At 44.8% G+C, this 21167-nt stretch overlaps 1 pseudogene; it reads right to left on the bottom strand.

Moving 5' to 3' along the window:
* LOC137373263 (ral guanine nucleotide dissociation stimulator-like 1) overlaps positions 1 to 18609 on the bottom strand; it is a 73987-nt pseudogene extending 55378 nt beyond the window's left edge.
* Positions 18610 to 21167: the final 2558 nt, after the last annotated feature.

Genomic DNA, 21167 nt, shown 5'->3' with positions numbered 1-21167 from the left:
TTGCTCTACCCACTTCAATATAAAGTCCTTAAAAAAACACTTTAGTAGTGCTCACCTTATCACCAGAGGTTTTATTTTCAACAAAAAAAACAACTTTCCCCTTATTTTTTTAAGATATTCCAACAGCTGCTACTCACCAACCAATCATCTTGCAGCTCTCCTGTGATGTCACTGTTGGCTTTTTTTTTCAAAACTCAGGCGCGCTGGAAGAGCTCTGACTGCTCTCACACAGGTCCTCTCTGCTCCTGTCCCGGAAGGTAAGAGGACTGTTGGCTGGTCTCACTCAGTCTCCTTCTTTCCCGCTCGCTCTGCTCTCTTTAAACACCACAGGTCTCACTCAGTATCCTTCTCTCCCGCTGTCGCTGCACTTTTCAAACACCGCTGATCTTACTCAGTCTCCTTCTCTCCCGCTGTCGCTGCTCTTTTTAAACACCGCTGCTCTCACTCAGTCTCCTTCTTTCCCTCTGCCGCTGCTCTTTTTAAACACCGCTGGTCTCACTCAGTCTCCTTCTTTCCCGCTGTCGCTGTACTTTTTAAACACCACTGGTCTCACTCAGTCTCCTTCACTGCCGCTGTCGCTGCTCTTTTTAAACACCGCCGCTCTCACTCAGTCTCCTTCTTTCCTGCCGTCTCTTCTCTTTTTAAACACCGCTGCTCTCACTCAGTCTCTTTCCCGCTGCTGCTGCTCTTTTTAAACACTGCTTCCCTCACTTCCTCTACACCTTTCAGTATTCTCCCTTTAATTGTGTATTCCTTTGCCTGGTTTGACCTCCCCAAATTTTTTTTATTCATTCATGGGACGTGGGCGTCGCTAGTTAGGACAGCATTTATTGCCCATCCCTAATTACCCTTGAGAGGTGGTGGTAAGCTGCCTTCTTGAACCATTGCAGTCTATGAGGGGTCGGTACTTCCACAGTGCTGTTAGGAAGGGCATTGCCTCACACTTCTCCAGATTGAATTCCAATTGTCACTTTTGTGCCCACCTGACCAGTCCATCGATATCTTCCTGCTGTCTTCAGCTATCCTCCTCACTATCAACCACAGGCCAATTTTTGTGTCATCTGCAAACTTCTTGATCATGTCCCTACATTTCTGTCCAAATCATTAATTATTTACCACAGAAAGCAGGGGCCCTGGTACTGAGCCTTGTGGAATATCACTGGAAACAGCCTTCCAGTCACAAAAAGACCCGTCAACAATTTGTTTTACTGCCACAGCCAATTTTGGATCCAGTTTGTGATATTTCCCGGGAACCCATGGGCTTTTTTTTTAACCAGTGTGCCATGTGGGACCTTGTCAAAAGCCTTGCTAAAATAAAGATTAGAATCGTAAGGTGCTTGATGGCTGGCACAGACACGATGGGCCGAAGGGTCTGTTTCTGTGCTGTATAACTCTATGACACTATATAGACTACATCAACTGCACTACCCTCATCAATTCTCCTTGTTACATCTTCAAAAAATTCAATCAAGTTAGTCAGACAAGATGTCTTTTTGTATTCGTTCATGGAATGTGGGCATCGCTGGCTATGCCAGCATTTATTGCCCATCCCTAATTGCCCTTGAATTGAGTGGCTTGCTAGGCCATTTCAGAGAGCATTTTTTTTAGAGTCTACCACATTGCTGTGGGTCTGGGGTAGGCGGTGGCGTAGTGGTATTATCACTGGACTAGTAGCCCAGAGACCCAGGGCATTTCTCTGGGGACAAGGGTGCGAATCTCACCACAGCAGAAGGTGGAATTTGAATTAAATTAATAAATCTGGAATTAAAAGCTAGTCTAATGATGGCCATGAAACCATTGTTGATTGTTGTAAAAACCCATCTGGTTCACTAATGTCCTTTAGGGAAGGAAATCTGCTGTCCTTACCTGGTCAAGCCTACATGTGACTCCAGACCCACAGCAATGTGGTTAACTCTTACATCCCCTCTGAAATGGCCTAGCAAACCCTCAGTTGTACCTAACCGCTACAAAGTCAATAAAAAGGAATGAAACCGGGCGGACCACCCAGCATCAACCTAGGCACCGGAAACAACAACGGCAAACACAGCCCTGTTGACCCTGCAAAGTCCTCCTTACTAACATCTGAGGGCTTGTGCCAAAGTTGGGAGAGCTGTCCCACAGACGAGTCAAGGAACAGCCTGACATAGTCATACTCACGGAATCATATCTTACAGACAATGTCCCAAACACTGCCATCACCATCCCCGGGTATGTCCTGTCCCACCGGGAGGACAGACCCACCAGAGGTGGCGGGACAGTGGTATACAGTAGGGAGTAGAGTTGCCCTGGGAGTCCTCAACATCGACTCCGGACCCCATGAAGTTTCATTGCATCAGGTCAAATATGGGCAAGGTAACCTCTACTGATTACCACCTACCGCCCTCCCTCAGCTGATGACTCAGTACTCCTCCATGTTGAACACCACTTGGAGGAAGCACTGAGGGTGGCAAGGGCACAAAATGTACTCTGGGTGGGGGACTTCAATGTCCATCGCCAAGAGTGGCTCGGTAGCACCACTACTGACCGAGCTGGCGGAGTCCAAAAGGACATAGCTGCTAGACCGGGTCTGCGGCAGGTGGTGGGGGAACCAACACGAGGGAAAAACATACTTGATTTCGTCCTCACCAATCTGCCTGCTGCAAATGCTTCTGTCCATGACAGTATTGGTAGGAGTGACCACCGCACAGTCCTTGTGGAGACGACCTCCCGCCTTCACATTGAGGATACCATCCGTCGTGTTGTGTGGCACTATCACCCTGCTGAATGGGATAGATTTCGAACAGATCTAGCAATGTAAAACTGGACATCCATGAGGCGCTGTGGGCCATCAGCAGCAGCAGAATTGTACTCAACCACAATCTGTAACCTCATGGCCCGGCATATCCCCCACTCTACCATTACCATCAAGCCAGGAGACCATCCCTGGTTCAATGAAGAGTGCAGGAAGGCATGCCAGGAGCAGCACCAGGCACACCTCAAAATGAGGTGTCAACCTGGTGAAGCTGCAACACAGGACTATCTGCGTGCCAAATTGCATAAGCAGCATGCAATAGACAGAGCTAAGCGATCCCATAACCAACGGATCAGATCTAAGCTCTGCAGTCCTGCCACATCCAGCCGTGAATGGTGGTGGACAATTAAACAACTAACTGGAGGAGGTGGCTCCACAAATATCCCCATCCTCAATGATGGGGGAGCCCAGCACATCAGTGCGAAAGATAAGGCTGAAGCATTTGCAACAATCTTCAGTCAGAAGTGCTGATTTGATAATCCATCTCGGCCTCCTCCTGAAGTCCCCAGCATCACAGACGCCAGACTTCAGCCAATTCGATTCACACCGCGTGATATCAAGAAACGACTGAAGGCACTGGATACTGCAAAAGCTATGGATCCTGACAATATTCCGGCAATAGTACTGAAGACCTGTGCTCCAGAACTTGCCACGCCCCTAGCCAAGCTGTTCCAGTACAGCTGCAACACTGGCATCTACCCTGCAATATGGAAAATTGCCCAGGTATGTCCTGTACACAAAAAGCAGGACAAGTCCAACCCGGCCAATTACCGCCTCATCAGCCTACTCTCAATCATCAATAAAGTGATGGAAGGTGTCATCAACAGTGCCATCAAGCGGCACTTGCTTAGCAATAACCTGCTCAGTGACGCTCAGTTTGGGTTCCGCCAGGGCCACTCAGCTCCTGACCTCATTACAGACTTGGTTCAAACATGGACAAAAGAGCTGCACTCAAGAGGTGAGGTGAAAGTGACTGCCCTTGACATCAAGGCAGCATTTGACCGAGTATGGCATCAAGGAGCCCGAGCAAAACTGAGGTCAATGGGAATCAGGGGGGAAACCCTCCACTGGCTGGAGGCAGACCTAGCGCAAAGGAAGATGGTTGTGGTTGTTGGAGGTCAATCATCTGAGCTCCAGGACATCACTGCAGGAGTTCCTCAGGGTAGTGTCCTAGGCCCAACCATCTTCAGCTGTTTCATCAATGACCTTTCTTCAATCATAAGGTCAGAATTGGGGATGTTCGCGGATGATTGCACAATGTTCAGCACCATTCGTGACTCCTCAGATACTGAAGCAGTCCGTGTAGAAATGCAGCAAGACCTGGACAATATCCAGGCTTGGGCTGATAAGTGGCAAGTAACATTCACGCCACACAAGTGCCAGGCAATGACCATCTCCAACAAGAGAGAATCTAACCATCTCCCCTTGACATTCAACGGCATTACGATTGCTGAATCCCCCACTATCAACATCCTAGGGGCTACCATTGACCAGAAACTGAACTGGAGTAGCCATATAAATACCGTGGCTACAAGAGCAGGTCAGAGGCTAGGAATCCTGAGGCCAGTAACTCACCTCCTGACTCCCCAAAGCCTGTCCACCATCTACAAGGCACAAGTCAGGATTGTGATGGAATACTCTCCACTTGCCTGGATGGGTGCAGCTCCAAAAACACTCAAGAAGCTCGACACCATCCAAGACAAAGCAGCCCACTTGATTGGCACCCCATCTACAAACATTCATTCCCTCCACCACCAACGCACAGTGGCAGCAGTGTGTAGCATCTACAAGATGCACTGCAGCAATGCACCAAGGCTCCTTAGACAGAACCTTCCAAACCTGCGACCTCTACCAACTAGAAGGACAAGGGCAGCAAATACATGGGAACACCACCACCTGCAAGTTCCCCTCCAAGACACACACCATCCTGACTTGGAACTATATCACCATTCCTTCACTGTCGCTGGGTCAAAATCCTGGAACTCCCTTCCTAATAGCAATGTATACTTACCCCAAATGGACTGCAGCAGTTCAAGAAGGCAGCTCACCACCACCTTCTCAAGGGCAAGTGGGATGGGTAATAAATGCTGGCCAGGCCAGCGTCGCCCACATCCCATGAATGAATAAAAAAAAACATGTAGGCCAGACCAGGGAACAAATCCATGCTGACTATCCTTGGCCTTTTTAAGTGACAGTGTATCCTGTCTCTCAGAATTGATTCCAATAATTGGCCCTCCACTGAGGTTAGACTGACTAGCCTGTAATTATTTGGTCTATCGGTACAATGTTAGCAGTCCTCCAATCCTCCGGCACCACACCTGTATTCAGTGAGAACTGGAAAATGATAGATAGACCCCCCCTGGCCTCTTTTAACAGCCTGGGATACATTTCATCCGGCCCTGGTGGTTTATCCGTTTTCAAGGATACGAATCCCAGTAATGCTACCTTTTTTCCTGTGTTTATCACATCCAATAATTAACACCCATATTCCTTAACTACAATATTTGCATTGTCCCCTCTTTTGTAAAGACAGATGCAAAGTATTCATGAAGAACTATACCAACATCTTCCACCCCGACACATAGGTTACCTTTTTGATCTTTTATGGGCCCTACTCTTTCCTTATTTATCCTTTTACTCTTAATGTATTGATAAAACATCTTTGGATTCACCTTGATTTTGCTTGCCAATATTCTTTCATGCCCTCTCTTTGCTTTCCTAATTTCCTTTTTGATTTCACTCCTCCACTTTCTCGGTGTCGGACATAAGCTTTCCTTTTTTGCCTTATCTTACCCTGTAACCTCCTTGACATCCATGGGACTTTAGATCTGGCCATCACACCCTTTTTCTTTGTGGGAACATATTTACTCTGCCGCCCTTGAATCTCCCCTTTGAATACTTCACACTGCTCTGACATTGATTTACCTTCAAGTAACTGTTTCCAGTCTGCTTTAGCTAAATCACTCCTCAGCTTAGTAAAATTAGCCTTGCCCCAATTGAGAACTCATAACTAAAATAAAACCAAAATACTGCAGATGCTGGAAATCTGAAATAAAAACAGAAAGTGCTGGAAAAATTCAGCAGGTCTGGCAGCATCTGTGGAGAGAGAAGCAGAGTTAACGTTTCAGGTCAGTGACCCTTCTTCAGAACTGGCAGATATAAGAAATGTAAAAGATTTTAAGCAAGTAAAGTGGGGGTGGGGCAAGAGATAACAAAAGGGAAGGTATTGATAGAACAAGGTCACAGAATAGCTGACCAGAAGGTCATGGATCAAAGGCAAACACTATGTTAATGGTGTGCTGATAGACAAAGCATTGGTACAGATAGAGTGTTAATGGACTGAAAACCGAACAGCACAAACATGAAAAAAGTGGGTAGGCATAGTAGAAACAAACTGAACAAACTAAAATAAAATAAACTCAAAAAAAAGAAAACATAGCTAAAGATAAAAGTAAAATGGGGGGCCCGTCATGCTCTGAAATTATTGAACTCAATGTTCAGACCGGCAGGCTGTAGTGTGCCTAATCGGTAAATGAGATGCTGTTCCTCGAGATTGCATTGATGTTCACTGGAACACTGCAGCAATTCCAGGACAGAGATGTGAGCATGAGAGCAGGGGTGGGGGGGGGAGGTGTTGAAGTGGCCAGCAACCGGAAGCTCAGGGTCATGCTTTCGGACTGAGCGGAGATGTTCCGCAAAGCGGTCACCCATTCTGCGTTTGTCTCCCCTCTTAAGCTGTAGAGGAGACCACATTGTGAGCGGCGAATACAGTATACTACATTGGAAGAGGCACAAGTAAATCGCTGCTTCACCTGAAAGGAATGTTTGGGGCCTTGGATAGTGAGGAGAGAGGAGATGGGCAGGTGTTACACCTCCTGCGCTTGCAGGGGAAGTTGCCGTGGGAAGGGGACGAAGTGGTGGGAGTAATGGAGGAGGGGACCAGAGTGTCGCGGAGGGAATAATCCCTTCGGAATGCTGACAGGCGAAGGGAGGGGAAGATGCCTTTGGTAGTGGCATCATGCTGGAGGTGGTGGAAATGGCGGAGGATGATCCTTTGGATCAAGGCTGAGGCTAGAAAGTGAGGACAAGGGGAACCCTGTCATGGTTCTGGGAAGGAGGGGAAGGCATGAGGGTAGAGGTGCCGGAAATGGGCTGGACATGGTTGAGGGCCCTGTCAACCGCAGATGTGGCGGGTGGGGGGGGGGGAATCCTCAGTTGAGGAAAAAGGAAGACATATCAGAAGCGTTGTCATGGAAGGTAGCATCATCAGAGCAGATGTGTCGGAGACAGAGAAACTGGGAGAATGGAATGGAGTCCTTATAGGAGGCAGGGTGTGAAGAATTGTAGTCAAGGTAGCTGTGGGAGTCCTTGAGAACTCTTAACTCCTGTTCTATCCTTGTCCTTTTCCATAATTATGTTAAAACTGACTGAATTCTGATCACTACCACCAAAATGCTCTCCCACTGCCACTCCTTCCACCTACCCGGCATCATTTCTGAAAACTAAGTCCAAAACTGCACCCTCTTGTTGAACTTGCTACATACTGGGCAAAAAGTTCTCCTGAATGCATCCCAAGTATTCTCCCTCAATTCCTTTCACAATTAAACTATCCCAGTTAATATTGGGGAAGTTAAAATCCCCTACTATTACTCTATTACTGCACTATTGATTTTGCACCTCTCAGAGATTTGCCTACATATCTGATCTTCTATCTCCCTCTGACTGTTTGGGGGTCTATTGTACACTCCCAGTAGTGTGATTGCCCCATTTTTGTTCCTTAGCTCAATCCAGGTGGCCTCATTTGATGAACCTTCCAACGTATCATCCCTCCTCAGAGCTGTAATAGTTTCCTTAACCAAATTGCCACTCCCCCTCCTTTCTTGTCTCCCTTCCTTTTGCATCTGAAAACCCTGTAACCAGAAACATTGAGCTGCCATTCCTGACCCTCCTTTAGCCATGTTTCATTAATAGTTATGATATCATACTGCCATGTGTCTATCTGTGCCCTCAGCTCGTCTGTTTTATTGCTATACTCCTTGCATTGAAGTCGATATCCTTGAGCACTGCCAAACTCTTTTTTTAACATTGTTTCCTTTGCCTTCCAAATTCATCCACTAATTTTCTGCCTTCCATTTTCATTTCTGACTTTGTCCCAACTGAGTCTACCTTCAGGTCCCCATCCCCCTGCCAAACTAGTTTAAATTCTCTCCAACAGCACTAGCAAAACATCCCACAAGGAACTCAGTCCCAGCTCTGTTCAGGTGCAGCCCGTCCGGCCAGTACAGGTCCCATCTCCCCTAGAGCCAGTCCCAAGAATCTAAAACCTTCCTGCACCAACTTTCCAGCCACGCATTTATCTGTCTTATCTTTCTTTTCCTGTACTCACTTGCGCGTGGCACTGGGAGTAATCTGGAGATGACTACTTTTGAGGTCCTACTTTCTAATTTCTTACCTAGCTCAGTAAACTTTTTCTGCTGGACCACATCCGTCTTCCTACCCACGTTGTTGGTACCAACGTGGACCACGACTGCTGGCTGTTCAACCTCCATGCTCGGGAAGCTGTGCGGCTGCTCAGTGACGTCCTTGACCTTGGCACCAGGGAGTGACATACCATCCTAGATTCATGTCTGCGGCCACAGAAATGTCTCTCTGCTCCCCTATCAAATTGCCTATCACTAGCGCTCTTCCAGTCTTTCCTGTGCCCCCCTGTGCAACTGATCCACCTGTGATGCCATGGCCTTAGCTCTGGCTACATCCCCCAGATGAACCATCACTTTCCTCAGTATTCAGAACTGAATACCTTTTGGAGAGTGAAATACATTCAGGGGTCTCTTGCACTACCTGCCTGTTTCTTCTTGACTATCTGGTGGTCACCCATTCCCTCTCTCCCTGCATACTCTTAAGCTGTGGGGTGACCACATCTATAAACATGCTATCCATGAAGCTCTCATCCTCACAAACAGTGTCGCCAGCTGTTGCTGAAGTTCCAAAACCTGGAGCGAGAAATCACATCATATAAATTTTCCCCTTTATGACCAATTATCAATGTAATATTAACCATTTGTTCCTCAGTACCATATCATCAGGGGGAATCATATAGAAGTCACTTAAATTTGTGGAGGTCAACTATTAGTGTGAATGAAAGAAATATGGAAGAATTAACTGGTGAGGAATAACAATAAATCTAATAGGGAATTCAGGAAAAATGTCTTTACTCAAAAGTGGTTAGAATGTGGAACTCACTACTACCTGGGGTAGATCAGGCAAATAGCATAGATGGATTTAAGGGGAAGCTGGATAAGTACATGGGAGAAAGGAACAGAAGGGTATACCTGATACGGTTAGATGAAATAGGGTGGGAGGATGCTCATGTGGAGCATAAAAACACCAGCATAGACCAGTTGGGTGAATGAATTCAATGTAATATGTAAATCAGATTGGGTAACTTTTGAAAGACATGGCTTAACAGCTGGAAATCTGGGACAGGTCCAATCGTGCACTTGTTCAAGTTTCAAATACATGGAATAGAAAGGAAGGAGAAATTGCACCATAACAGTGTGATTGCTGCAAGTATTTATTTACAAAATCCATTCGATGCCCTTGCTACATTACATTAAATATTGTTTATGTTCAGATCCATTATTTCATGAAACTACTGTTCATATTTCAAGGCAGCTTCACTAGCTATGGGGAAATAAGGAATAAACCTTTGCCATCAAGCATCATTCTAGCAGTTTTCCCACTTACCTGGGCAATTGATTCTACTCCGTGCAGATACCTGAATACAAATAAAGCTACTGAGAATTTGGCAGTGGAAACTACTGTGGGAATTAAGGGGTGAATAAACTGCTATGTTAATCTGTTTTTACTGTTTAGCTTCAATTAAATTGTGCAAGTTGTAGTCTGCTGCAGAATTTATGGGTTGCTATATTTTAATATGGATGCTTTGAAGAAAATCTTACAGTAATGCTAGTTCACAGAATCACAAAATTGTGACAGCACAGAAGGAGGCCATTCGGCCTGCCGTCTGTGCTGGCTCTGCGAAAGAGCAATTTATCTAGTACCACTCTCCGGCCTTCTCCCCATACCCCTGCACATTCTTTCTTTTCCGGTAACAATCCAATTCCCTCTTGAATGCCTCAATTGAACCTGCCTCCACCACACTCTCAGGCAGTGCATTCCAGATCCGAACCACTTGCTGCGCGAAAAGGTTTTTCCTCATGTCACTTTTGCTTCTTTTGCCAATGACCTTAAATCTGTGCCCTCTTGCTCTTGATCCTTCCACCAAAGGGAACAGTTTTTCCTATCTACCCTGTCCAGACCCCTCATGATCTTGAATACCTCTATCAAATCTCCTCTCAACTTTCTCTTCTCCAAAGAAAACAGTCCCAACTTCTCCATTCTTGAGGAGCCTAAGACTAGAGGCATAGTCTAAAAATTAGGTCAGACCTTCCAGAAGTAAAACACTTCTGCACAAAAAAGATGGTAGAAGTTCGGAACTCTCTTCTGCAAACAGCAACTGATGCTAGATTAATTGTTAATTTTAAATCCAAGATTGATAGATGTTTGTTAATTGAAGGTATTAAGGGATATGTGAAGGTATATTGGGTAAAGACAGGTATATGGAGTTAAGTCACAGATCAGCCATCATCTCATTGAATGGCTGAGCATGCGTGAGGGGCTAAATGGGTGTTTGTACTAGGTGTGTCAATGCCTTACATTATGATTAAGTTGTATACCTTATATCTGAAATTATGTTTGCTAAGCTATGAAATGTATATTTGTATGCTATATTGCAAAGATTATTAAAGAGAGTATCTGCTGTAGTACGATTGCAGAAATGGCTTTGACAGTTATAGCAGAAGTAGCTTTTGAGATAAGGCAGGATGCCTAATGACAACCACAATTGTGCCCCTACTGGTAAAAATCTGATCTTTTAAACTTTTGTAAGAACTTGTTAACCATTTGTTAGTGTGTACATGCTGGCAGAGAAAGAGACACGGTATGGACAATGACATCAACTCTGAACTAATCATACAAGCTATGTTGGATTGTGGACTAATATGACTTTGAGGAAACCACAGAGAAGGATAAAAGAAGGCGGTTGAGAACCATGGAAACAAACTGATTCGAAGGAAAAAACAGACTACAATCAGCAGCACACTTGAAGAAAGGAGACTGCGCCACAGCGGCTCGGGAAGCAAGACTGAGGAAACTCTGCACTCTGCTATATAACTACTGCCATTATTAAATATTGCATTGTAAATTCTGACTGTGCTGAATAAACTCTATTTTGATTAAGAATAACACAGTCTGTACCCCCACCCCACACAAACACACAAAAAACTTACACTACTTGCATATTTGTGCTGTCGGACTTTGTAAACTTCCTATCTCTCTCAGTCCATGACAACCTCTTTCAGATTTTCTGGATCTGGAGAAAATTTAGAGGTTGACTATTCCAGTCTTTTGTAACAAAAAAAATCAGTTTCTCTGTATATTCTATTTTTTTATAGCAAATTATGGTGTTACCCCAGCCAAAGGCTTAGTGACAGCTCAGAATCCTGGGTTTAAATCAGTCCTAGGCAAGTGTTACGGAATCAAGGAAGGTAATGGAGATTAGACACAGATCAACCATGATGGAATTGTATGGAGGAATAATTCAAAGAGACTGAAAGACCTATTCCTGTTTCTCTTTAGTTCTTAGCTTACACTAACAAACTGTCTCCTGACAATGCAGAGTGATCGCAGACGTCATCCGAGTGTCAGAACACTTGCCAACATTAATCTGACATCACCACTAACCGACTGTCCGAGTGGTTGGGTGGGAGGGAAGTGTGAACGGTTGGGCAGGAGGGAGCGGGGAAGAGAAGCCATTGCGGAGTGCATGCACTTTTCTGTGTGAGACTGAGCAGCACCATCTTTATTACAGGCAGCTGACATCACTGACAGCGGCATTTCAGTCAATGATACTGTACATTTGTCAGGCATGAGTAGTACACCATCCAGTGGTTGCGTTATCAACAAACACATTCTTATGCTAATTGGTTAATGACCATTAGTTTTGTACACTGATATATTTGGGAAAAAATCAGGATATAAATGCAGCAGAGTTTGATAAACCTGAAGTTTCTGGAGGAAACAGGCCCGGAAGATTTTGTCTGGTTAAGTCTGGAGGGAACAAATATGAATGAGGGTTTTAGCGCAGTTAGACTGAGATAGGGGTGGAGGCAGTCTTTGTCATGGAGAGGATATGGAATTGAACTGGACTCTAAAGTTGTCAACAATGGTTACAGCCAGGACACTAACCTGAGAGGTTCACAGAATGGGTGATGATGGAGTGACAGGGGTCAATGACTGGCTGGAGGAATTATGGCTCGTGCAAGACTGAATGTCAGGCAAGTAGTTGGACATAATAATGGGAGTGGAGAAGTGGAGAGAGTGGTGAATAAATAGTTGCACTAATACGGAGAACAGAGGAAAGGTGATAGAGAAGGATGGTACGGTCAACTTTGTCAAAGGTTGCAGGAGTGTCAGGGAGCAGGTCAAGGAGGACTAGGAGGGAGAATGCGCTGCCACAGCACAGAGAATGTTGTTCATGGCTTTGGTTTGGGCTATTTCAGTGAGTGGAGCAGTAATCCGATTGGCGGGATTCAACAAGAAGCTGGAGTGTTAGGCAGGGTTCGGAGACAACAACACATTCAAGTCTCTGGTAGAAATGAAAGGTGAGAGATAGGGCAATTGTTAACTAGAACAGAGGGTTCAAAGGGACACTTGTTTGGGGAGTTCCATGATGATGACAAGGATAATGCTGGATGAGAGAATGATCTGCAACGCCAGCTCTGATGGGTCTGAGGAAGGTGTTCGGAGAACAGCAGCTCAATGGCAATGGCGTTAAGAGAGAAAGAAGTAGGTATTGTGGGCAAAATAAGGTTCCCAACAAACCTGAAATGACCTGCACAACACAGCCTTTCCAGTTCAACATTCAACCTCAAGCCTATGTAGTCGTGATCATCCACTATCAGAAAACTCAATATTCCTTCATCCCAGTACCCTTCTGTATCACAGCTGTAACTTGGATTTCCATGTAGAGAATTTGTTGCACATTAACTACCATGTTCAAAAGCATTAGGTATACTGTAAGGCAAGTAAACCATCAATAAATAAAATTAGATTGCCTCAACGATATTATTTTTCAAACCTTGTACTGCCCACATAACCAGCAACTTTATCAAATTCCAAAGATCTTGGCTGTGGTCCTGTGTTGATTGAGTTTTTTTTCTTTTACACTGTTAGGTTATTTGAGCTTAAAATCAGCACTGATTTGCAATGACCGACTGTAAACAGCTGGGCCAGAATCCCAGCAGATCATTTCCAACTGCAATTAGATATCAGATGTGAAACTACTTTGGTGGAAAAAATTGAAACACCAGAAAGAACAGCTCCAGGTCAAAATAATCTAAATTGAATCCAAAGGCAACAAAAAGGCCTTTCTTTGATTATGAATAAGCATCTCCAGTCCCTGTAAATGCTCAAAAATGTTTCCACAAATAATTTGTACAGGCACATTTCACGCAAGCGTCTGTGGGATCACTCGTCCGGGCAGTAGTGCTTACAGGATGTATCTGAAGTTTGCTTTAGATTAAATATGAAAACACACATGTAAACATGACCATAATTAATTATTGGTAAATAGCATCAACAAGATGAATGCAAGTACATTTACAGCATTTACCGAAGATGGCGAAGCTTCAATTTTATTGCTAACATTTGATGTTACATCTTGCTGCAACTTTCCCTTGCTTTAGTCCTCGACACCCTATTTACCAAATTTGGGTAAATGTATTCCAGATGTTATCGAATGGACAATTGTCATGTAATCTCTATATCATAACTATCTCGGTCCCAGCGTAATCCTGATATTGGCATTTATATATATGTAAATTAGTTATTGCAGAGGAGGAAAGGAAGAAGGGAGATAAAACTGTACTCACCCCCAACCATCTTGCACTCTTGTTGGGTGCTTGTTGTATCTGCACTTCCTTCAAGGTAACATTTTAAACCACTCCTTCCTTTACCTCTCTTACCCTGTCTTGGATTGAATTGCGATGTGGAAGAACCAAACCCAAAACAGAGTAAATCCCTCTGGAGAAGCTGCTGAAACTTTGCAGCTAGAATTCAAATACAGTGCTGTGTCTAATTAGAGACCCCTGGAGGGAGAATTGAAGAAACTGGGTCTACTCCATGTACTGCTCTCAAAATGGCAGGAAAGTATTCCGCAGCAAAGCTCATGGGGACTTCAAGCACTTTAGGGAGTCTTTGCGACATTAATTAAATTGACAAGAAATGCAAACTGCTCCCATTTCAAAGTTTGAGCAAAGAAACATTCAACACACTTGCCATTCCCCATTGCATGTTATTCCTGACACCCAGAACACAGAATCCCTTCACACAGTGAAACAGGTTGAAAAAGTTTCTAGTTTTAGAATCAATATAAATCCGCATATCAGTGTTTAAACTAACTGAGATAGATGATATGGAGTTAGTTACCTACGACACAGTATGCATGACATACATGAATGAATGTACAAGATGCCAATGAGAGAAAAGTGTCCTATCCTCTCCCAACTCATGACCCAGCATCTTCCTGACAACATGTTGGGAAACCCCGAGGGCTCAATCTTGATTTAATTTTGGTACCAAATGGATATTACAGAAACAGCATCATTTCGAGGACACATGTTGAAAATCTTTTGCTTCAGTTTCCCCTTTGGCTAGAAGCAAATTAAGCCGAATTGATGTTGGCACAATAGGAATCAATTAAAAATTTAATCTCAGACTTTACTAAGGATCCCATGAGATCATGAAGGATTTTTGTTGTAGCTCAAGCATGAAATAAAAACTTGTGGAATATCAATTTCATTTAAAATTTATAGTCAGCAGAAAGGACAACGTAATATTTTTCAGCCATGGCACTACACTAAGGCCAACTTATTAAGTGACAAGGAATGCTAGCCAGAAGGTGCTTTGGTACTGGTTCCCTTAGACCCAATGCTTAAATGGAACACAAAGAGAAGCATAACCAACTTTTACCATTTATGCTTCCAAGGTAACCACTTGTTATCTTCCTCTTCATGATGTTGAAGCACTCTGATCTGAAGTTTTAGCAATCCTGTTACATACACCAAAGCCAAGCAACACAGTAACTTAGTGGAACAAGTCCATTTCTGGCACAGAGTTCAGCTGCAAATCCTCCCACTGTATGTAAAGCAACGATTTTCCTGTTTGTATTCCCAAACTTAAACCTTTGTTTCCAATGTCCATTTCCACGTCCTCTGCAAAAAATTCTAACCGCTGTTCTGGCTACACAATAGCCCATCTCCTTCGCATACTCTGTTTATCGACATATAATTTCAGAAGCAAGATTAGACCCCAGTAAATTGTGAGCTGGAAAAAGACAGTTCTGTCAGCATTAGAACAAAGGGAGGGAGTGCTGGAGAGCGGCGGGTTTTCAGGCATCATTAGCTGCTTGTGTAGATTTGCATGAAAAATTAAAATCAGACCAACTCAATTGAGCTATCTACACTGCACAACCCAGTAGTCTATGAAGAAAGAAAAACATCTACGGTGGTATGGACAGGTGAAAGATGATAGGGATGATTTCCACTTTTCACCTCCCAATTGACTGCACACAAAGTGTTTTCAAAAGTATTTTCAACCCTGAGCATCTTATTGGTCAAATTAACAGTCAAATGACAGGTTTTTGCCGCAGGATTAAAAGACATAAATATTTCTGAAACAATATCCAAAAATTCGCAACTTCACCCATTCATACACGCACACACACAAGAAAAGATAGAGATTAAAGGATAGCATGCATTTTTTAAAATTCATTCATGGGATGTGGGCATCGCTGGCCAGGCCAGCATTTATTGTCCATCACTAATTGCCCTTGAGAAGGCGGTGGTGAGCTGCCTTCTTGAACCGCTGCAGTCCATTTGGGGTAGGTATACCCACAGTGCTGTTAGGAAGGGAGTTCCAGGATTTTGACCCAGCGACAGTGAAGGAACGGCGATATAGTTCCAAGTCAGGACGGTGTGTGACTTGGAAGGTAACTTGCAGGTGGTGGTGTTCCCATGCATTTGCTGCCCTTGTCCTTCTAGTTGGTAGAGATCGCAGGTTTGGAAGGTGCTGTCTGAGGAGCCTTGGTGCATTGCTGCAGTGCATCTTGTAGATGGTACACACTGCTGCCACTGTGCGTGGGTGGTGGAGGGAGTGAATGTTTGTAGATGGGGTGCCAATCAAGTGGGCTGCTTTATCTTGCATGGTGTCGAGCTTCTTGAGTGTTTTTGGAGCTGCACCCATCCAGGCAGGTGCAGAGTATTCCATCACACTACTGACTTGTGCCTTGTAGATGGTGGACATGCTTTGGGGAGTCAGGAGGTGAGTTACTTACCTCAGGATTCCTAGCCTCTGACCTGCTCTTGTAGCCACGGTATTTATATGGCTACTCCAGTTCAGTTTCTGGTCAATGTTAGCCCCTAGGATGTTGATAGTGGGAGATTCAGCGATGGTAATGGCATTGAATGTAAGGGGAGATGGTTAGATTCTCTCTTGTTGGAGATGGTCATTGCCTGGTACTTGTGTGGCGCGAATGTTACTTGCCACTTATCATCCTAAGCCTCGATAGTGTCCAGGTCTTGCTGCATTTCTACATAGACTGCTTCAGTATCTGAGGAGTCACGAATGGTGCTGAACATTGTGAAATCATCAGTGAACATCCCCACTTCTGACCTTATGATTGAAGAAAGGTCATTGATGAAGCATCTGAAGATTGTTGGGCCTAGGACACTACCCTGAGGAACTCCTGCGGTGATGTCCTGGAGCTCAGATGATTGACCTCCAACAACACAACCATCTTCCTTTGCACTAGGTATGACTCCATCCAGCGGAGGGTTTTCCCCCGATTCCCATTGACCTCAATTTTGCCAGAGCTCCTTGATGCCATACTCGGTCAAATGCTGCCTTGAAGTCAAGGGCAGTCACTCTCACCTCACCTCTTGAGTTCAGCTCTTTTGTCCATGTTTGAACCAAGGCTGTAATGAGGTCTGGAACTGAGTGGCCCTGGCGGAACCCAAACTGAGCGTCACTGAGCAGGTTATTGCTAAGCAAGTGCCGCTTGATGGCGCTGTTGATGACACCTTCCATCACTTTACTGATGAATGAGAGGAGGCTGATGGGGCAGTAATTGGCCAGGTTGGACTTGTCTTGCTTTTTGTGTACAGGAAATACCTGGGCAATTTTTCACATTGCAGGGTAGATGCCAGTGTTGTAGCTGTACTGGAACAGCTTGCTTAGGCACGTGGCAAATTCTGGAGCACAGGTCTTCAGTACTATTGCCGGACTATTATCAGGGCCTATAGCTTTTGCAGTACCCAGTGCCTTCAGTCATTGCTTGATATCACATGGAGTGAATCGAATTGGCTGAAGTCTGGCATCTGTGATGCTGGGAACTTTAGGAGGAGGCCGAAATGGATCATCAAATCGGCACTTCTGGCTGAAGATTGTTGCAAATGCTTCAGCCTTATCTTTCGCACTGATTTGCTGGGCTCCCCCATCGTTGAGGATGGGGATATTTGTGGAGCCACGTCCTCCAGTTAGTTGTTTAATTGTCCACCACCATCCATGACTGGATGTGGCAGGACTGCAGAGCTTAGATCTGATCCATTGGTTATGGGATCGCTTAGCTCTGTCTATCGCATGCTGCTTATGCAGGTTGGCATGCTGATAATCCTGTGTTGCAGCTTCACCAGGTTGACCCCTCATTTTGAGGTGTGCCTGGTGCTGCTCCTGGCATGCCCTCCTGCACTCTTCATTGAACCAGGGTTGGTCTCCTGGCTTGATGGTAATGGTAGAGTGGGGGATATGCCAGGCCATGAGGTCACAGATTGTGGTTGAGTACAATTCTGCTGTTGCTGATGGCCCACAGCGCCTCATGGATGCCCAGTTTTCATTGCTAGATCTATTCGAAATCTATCCCATTTAGCACGGTGGTAGTGCCACACAACACGATGGACGGTATCCTCAATGTGAAGGTGGGACTTCGTCTCCACAAGCACTGTGCGGTGGTCACTCCTACCAATACTGTCATGGACAGATGTATCTGCAGCAGGCAGATTGGTGAGGACAAGGTCAAGTATGTTTTCCCCTCTTTTTGATTCCCTCACCACCTGCCGCAACCCAGTCAAGCAGATATGTCCTTTAGGACTTGGCCAGCTCGGTCAGTAGTAGTGCTACCGAGCCACTTATGGCGATGGACATTGAAGTCCCCCACCCAGAATACATGTTGTGCTCTTGCCACCCTCAGTGCTTCCTCCAAGTATTGTTCAACATGGAGGAGTACTGAGTCATCAGTTGAGGGAGGGCGGTAAGTGGTAATCAGCAGGAGATTTGCTTGTCCATGTTTGATCTGATGCCATGAGACTTCATGGGATCCAGAGTCGATGTTGAGGGCTCCCAGGGCAACTCCCTTCCTACTGTATACCATTGTGCCACCACCTCTGCTGGGTCTGTCCTGCCGGTGGGACAGGACATACTAGGGGATGGTGATGGCAGTGCCTGGGACCTTGTATGTAAGGTATGATTCCATGACTATGACTATGTCAGGCCGTTGTTTGACTAGTCTGTGGGACAGCTCTCCCAACTTTGGCACAACCCGCAGATGTTAGTAAGGAGGACTTTGCAGGGTTGACAGGGCTGGGTTTGCCATTGTCGGTTCCAGTTCCGAGGTTGATGCCGGGTGGTTCGTCCGGTTTCATTCCTTTTTATTGACTTCGTAGCGGTTAGATACAACTGAGTGGCTTTCTCGGCCATTTCAGAGGGCATATAAGAGTCAACCACATTGCTGTGGGTCTGGAGTCACATGTAGGCCAGACCAGGTAAGGACAGCAGATTTCCTTCCCTGAAAGACATTAGCAAACCAGCTGGGTTTTTACAACTATCGACAATGGTTTCATAGCCATCATTAGACTAGCTTTTAATTCCTGATTTATTAATTGAATTCAAATTCCATCTTCTGTTGTGGTGGGATTTGAACCCATGTCCCCAGAGCAATACCCTGGGTCTCTGGGTTACTACTCCAGTGACAATACCACTACGCCACCGTCTCCCCCGATAAGTCCGATAGGTTAAATAGATTTCACTGTGAACCCTTGATGGTTTTCCTGGGAGGAAATGTTGAAACGTGCAGGCCAGTTTTTCCTTTTCCTGGTTACTGAAGTCGGAACATGGAAAGATTCACATTGTTGAATTCTTTACTGCCGACTCCTTTGGTTAAGATACAGTCAAAATTCATTGGTGCACAGTGGCACAGTGGTTAGCACCGCAGCCTCACAGCTCCAGCAACCCGGTTTCAGTTTTGGGTACTGCTTGTGCGGAGTTTGCAAGTTCTCCCTGTGATCGCGTTTGTTTCTGCCGGGTGCTCCAGTTTCCTCCCACAGCCAAAGACTTGCAGGTTGATAGGTAAATTGGCCATTGTAAATTGCCCCTAGTATAGGTAGGTGGTAGGAGAATGGTGGGGATGTGGAAGGGAATATGGTGTTAATGTAGGATTCGTATAAATGGGTGCTTGTTGGTCAGCACAGACTTGGTGGGCCGAAGGGCCTGTTTCAATGCTGTATCTCTAAATAAAATCCTGTTACAATTTCTTGGATGGGAAATTTTCAGGGTCACTATTCAGCCTCTGCCTCTGTTTTAAAGATCGTAATTTGGCAGGGTTCTCTTCTTGGCTAGAATTGATATCTCTCAGCCTCCTGGCTGCTGGCTTTCTGTCTCCTGCTCTCTGGCTTACTGCACATAAAAGTCCCTTTTATAATAAAGAACCTTATGAGGCTTGGTTTCTTTCAAGTGGCCAAAACTACTCTCCCCTGATATGTTCATACAATGTCTCTCAACGTGTGGCAATTGTTAGACAATGGTGTTGAATGTTGCCCATCTTGATACAGTGGTGGTATTTCACACCTATTATCTTGGCTTGGAGTTTGGAGTCTCTGTGAAGTCATGGTCAACCCAATCCTTGAAGATAGGTACCATGAACATCGAATGGACTGATTGCATTTCAAGCTTTCTCCAAGCTGGTCCAGGTGTGACGATGAGTTCAGTCTCCAGAAGTCACCAAGTATATTCTCAGTACAGGAGAGGTCACCTGGCCTCTTACTCCATTTTGTCTTGTAGCAAAAGTGTGTCCATTTTGGAATTTAATTCTTCAGTTTACTTTATAGTTCATAATTACCCCTTGTGTGAGCATGACAACAGACAAGTATAATGTAAACATTCCAGCCAAACATACAGTAATTAAATGTGAAGCGCCTCAAAACAAATAAAAAACAATTTTATGTTCACACACAGCCCCTTTTGCTCTGCACATTTTCTTGAACCAAAAACATCATTGATATGATGCTAATGAACTCAACAGGATTTAAGTCAGGCACAGAAACTTCGGGAAAATCCTTAAAATGTTTTGGATTACAACATTTTTTGCTTCAATTAATAATTTTTGATTCCTTTCCAATCACTCCCTCTCCAGTGTGACAAAGAAAAAGCCACACTAAAGATCATGACCATTTTTAGTATAGTAGCCTTTTGGAACTCCCTTTGCTTCAGCTTCATCTGGAGCCATTTGTACCACTTTACTTAACTCGAGATCGGCTTGCTGAGCCTTGTTCAGAGAAGACTTACGGAGCATTTCCTGTGGATTATCTAAATTCTTAAAGAAAGTTTCAGATATTGGGTTATCTGTGGTGCTAATTGACCTCCATCACTGGAACTTGTTTCGCTATTGCTCAGATCACTACACATGAAGGAAAAATTCCTGGAACCGTTTCCTGCAACTGTTCTGTCTCTTTGACGTCACTTGGTCTTTCCGTGACTATTCGAGAAGTTACTACTATGGACAACTCCTACGATTACTGTTCCAGACATTTGGTCACAGTCCAGGTACACCAGATACAAAGGTACAGGTACATACTCTCTGCCGATACCATTCATTAAAACCTTGGCATTCGGTGTGCTCCCTGTTGGAAATATTATGCCTTTACCCAACAAAAGAGTTTGGGTGGCTCCTGTATCCGTAAGTATTACTATAGGTCTACATGCATCACTTGAAGGATAAGGGGCTGTATTTTAAAACCCTCCTGCCGGAATCGGCAATTCCAAGCGTGGCAGCTCATTAGCATGGCCGCAGCGTCGACCCGTCCCAATGACACAGGGGGTGGGCTGAACGATGGCGTAAATGGCGTCAGTTGACGACTAATCAGGTGCTGGCGCCAGGTTTAAATGGCAGCCAGCCCTGCATTATTTACAAAGGTGAACTCTAACC

This window comes from Heterodontus francisci, chromosome 8, assembly GCF_036365525.1.
Source record: "Heterodontus francisci isolate sHetFra1 chromosome 8, sHetFra1.hap1, whole genome shotgun sequence".
NCBI classification, from domain to species: Eukaryota; Metazoa; Chordata; class Chondrichthyes; order Heterodontiformes; family Heterodontidae; genus Heterodontus; species Heterodontus francisci.
This window is presented reverse-complemented; position numbering and strand designations above follow the sequence as displayed.